Source organism: Macadamia integrifolia, chromosome 9 (assembly GCF_013358625.1).
Source record: "Macadamia integrifolia cultivar HAES 741 chromosome 9, SCU_Mint_v3, whole genome shotgun sequence".
Taxonomy (NCBI): Eukaryota; Viridiplantae; Streptophyta; class Magnoliopsida; order Proteales; family Proteaceae; genus Macadamia; species Macadamia integrifolia.
The window spans coordinates 34,634,506-34,637,913 of record NC_056565.1 but is presented as its reverse complement, the minus strand read 5'-3'; the positions used below and the strand labels follow the sequence as shown (position 1 = coordinate 34,637,913).

The window sequence follows — 3,408 nt, the reverse complement described above, 5'->3', positions numbered from 1 at the left end:
AGTTTTAAACATGTAGATTTTAAACAAACGGGGCCAAAAAAAACGATACTATACTCGTATAAATTAAGGAATTATTATATGAATACTTGCATCTAATATTCAAAATAACTACAGATCGAACATTAATGTATATTTATATCTCATGTCTCATTATAAGTTATATGATATATAATTGAATATCATCCACTATCAATTCTAAATTCATACACCACACATGTCCAAGTTTTGTTAAGTAATGTGGCTTGGCTATGATGTTATTAATTGTTGTCAATATAGTCAACACACTTTTAGAGTAATATATGTTCAATTTGAGTTAGGAGTCTATCACTTTAGAAACATTTTTCAGTAAATGCATCAATTTGTAAATCAATTTCAAGATCCATACATTGATATTGAGTTGAAGGTGATATCATATCATGAGAAATATAGACGATTGAATTAGCTTCAAGTTTGCGAAAGAATAAAGTGAATCAGAGTTCGGAAGAGAAAGAGTTTGAAAGAGAAAAATATGGTCAATTAAGTAGACATTATGTTTAACAAATTGAGTCTTAAAAAACGCAAAAAAAGGGAAACATGTTTAGAACGAAAATGCTTGCCGTTTGCTGTTTTTTTAAATATCTTTGAAAAGCATTAGGGAAAATGTGTTATAAATGGTAAAAACAAGAACGTGTTTAAAATAGAGTTTTAAACGCTTTTTTGCTAACCGTGACTCCTTCCAAGCTGATCCGGATCAGGATTGGACCGGTATCGACCTTGACCGATCCCAACCCCGATTCCGTTATCTTGAACTGACGATTGATTAGAAAAACCCAGAAATAGAAAACCCCTTCTTCTCCCCTTCGTCTGAGAAAACCAAATCCGCGCGGATTCCCCTTGCCCCTTGCCCCATATTTCTCCGTCTCCGTTCCCGGTGGCCGGCGAACAAGGGCGAGCATCGATACCCTGCTCCCTTCCTCTTCTCCGTTTCTCTTCCCGTCGGTTGTTGAAAACCCAATCAAGGGTGTTTGCAGCGACGAGAGGGCGATATCTCCCTTGATATTCTCCGTTCGGCCAGCGACTCTACTCTTCTCTGTAAGTATTCATGAGTGAAATGGATGCATTTTCTTTTTTTTGTTTTTCCTTTCTCTAAGTTTTTCTCCCAATTGTTAAACAAAGCAATCAAATTGGGGATTAGGGACTGGTTGATGAGGCATTTGGATGAGCTGAAAAATGGCTTTTCTTGCAATGTTTTCTCCCATCATTCTAATGTGCTGAAAAATGGGTTCTTGGTTGGTATAAAACAGAGTCTGGACACAGGGTTCTCAAGTGTTGTTCAGCAGAATAGGTTAACAGGATATAGTAGAAGAGATAAGAGAAGTGGTAAAGGGATGAAACAAAGGTGAATTCAAGGAGATATGAGAAGAAAAGGTGGACTGAAACTGGGTCGCAGAAAATGGTATTGCAGAAATAAAATGTTCGGCTTGCAATGTTTTCTCCCATCATTCCGATGAGTCATCACTGCTCACCCAACTTCTTGCCTTCTGCATTATATTATACTGTAAAACTAATCCCTGTTTGAATGATAAAACAATGACAGGATACGGTACCAATCATTAATCTACATTGATACTCTTTGGTAGAAATATATTACTAACAAATTTAGTAATAGTTTTGCTTGCTTCCTTGTTTACAATTAGAATTGAAGAAATGAACCGGCCTTGGCAGAAACATACTTTTGAATGTAAATCCAGAAGAATGAAAAATGATTTCAAATAGGAAAGGTAGCTTGGGTTTAAGTGTTCTTGAAAACAATGGATGTTAGATTTCTACTTGTCTATTATCCCATTTATCTCTTGATCTTAGAAACCCAAAGACGAGATTCCTTCAATTTGGTTGCAATGAAGTGGTATTAGGATCAGGATAAAGATTATGAATTAATACTGTTTCCAATGGTTAGAGTTGGTTATCTTTAGCCTGGAGCAAAAATGATGTCTCTCCTTAATATTTTCATTTTTATTTTTCATATAGTTGTCGCATCTTCAATGTGTAAATGCTTTTTGTTGATTCTTGAATAGTTGATCGGGAGGTGTTTGATGAAATTGTCCACTGAATATCTATTTTTGTGAATGTTCAAGCATGAACCTTTTTCAGCTTGTTCTCATTACTTGAACTAGTGCACAGTTAAATTTGACTTGTGAATTTTAATTCAACAACAATAACAAAGCCTTATCCCAACTTAATGGGGTCGGCCACATGGATCCAAATAAAGACAAGGAAGAATACAAGCAAAGAAAGAAATAAAATACTAAAAGCATTAATGAATGTTAATTCATTCTTCACTAGTGCCCAATACAACGATGTCTTGTACTTTGCCGGTAGAAGCTTTTTAATCTTAATCCTGCTACCCTCTCATGGCCCTTTCTCAGTTCCTATTGCTGCCATTTAATAATTTTCTACCATCGACTGTGGCAACTGAAGTTCTTGGATTGAAAGATAGAGGTCTTTCTTTGTTGATGCCCATTGGCAGAAAGCTATTGAACTGAAATTTGTTATGTTTAGTGAGGTGCTGAACCATCCATGGTATAAAGTATCGGTACATTTGGTACCGTATTGGTATCGGCCCTTGCCGATACGATACTACCGATATGCTACATGGAAGTTTTTAAATCCATTTTTTATCGATATGTATTGTACGATACACATCGATACGTATTGTTACTCTATGGAAAATTAAAAATTGAGGTGAAATGTACGTTTTGGCATGTATCGATACGTGTCGGTGCGTATCGGTTTGTATCGATTGATACATAATGATACGGTACGATATGTACCAATATGTTGTGCTACGGTTGTATAATGGCTAAGATGGACCATTTTTCAGAAAATCACGATTTTTTGAGCATTTTTTGTTCTAAAGTTGCTGCCAGCCATTTTTCTTTCTAACTAAAGTGGAAAGCAAGGTTGGGAACAACGATTTTACATTATGGGACAACTACAAACCTTGGATTCTTCGTGTGTTACTCTTAGTTTAGTGTTTATGCATAATACATGTTATATATAGTTTTTTTAACTATTTTTTATACAAAAATATATAAAAAAGTGTTTCTTATCCATTTATGTGCGTATCTTTATCGTATCTTAGCGTATCTCCAATACGATACAATACCCTCCAATACATATCTTAATTTTGGTCGACCGATACGGAGACCGATACTTACCGATACTTTAATCCTTGGAACCATCTAACTCTCTTCTATTTCCACCTCATATTTTTCTTGTAAGAAAGGTGAATTTGGTCCAACAAATACTCTTTACGATAATTTTTAATATATAAAAAAGTGTTTCTTTTTCTTCTTCTTCTTCTTTTTTTTTTTTTTTTTTTAATAAATCCATTATCTATTAAATTTATCACATGTTTTTACTATGGTT

At 34.6% G+C, this 3,408-nt stretch overlaps 1 protein-coding gene across 1 annotated transcript in view; it reads left to right on the top strand.

The window, feature by feature from the left end:
* The first annotated feature begins 813 nt into the window (after positions 1-813).
* LOC122088868 (54S ribosomal protein L24, mitochondrial-like) overlaps positions 814-3,408 on the top strand; it is a 22,741-nt gene continuing 20,146 nt past the window's right edge. Inside the window, exon 1 of the mRNA XM_042658224.1 lies at positions 814-1,071. The gene's annotated coding sequence lies outside the window, so the exon portion shown is untranslated. The remainder of the gene's footprint in view (positions 1,072-3,408) is intronic.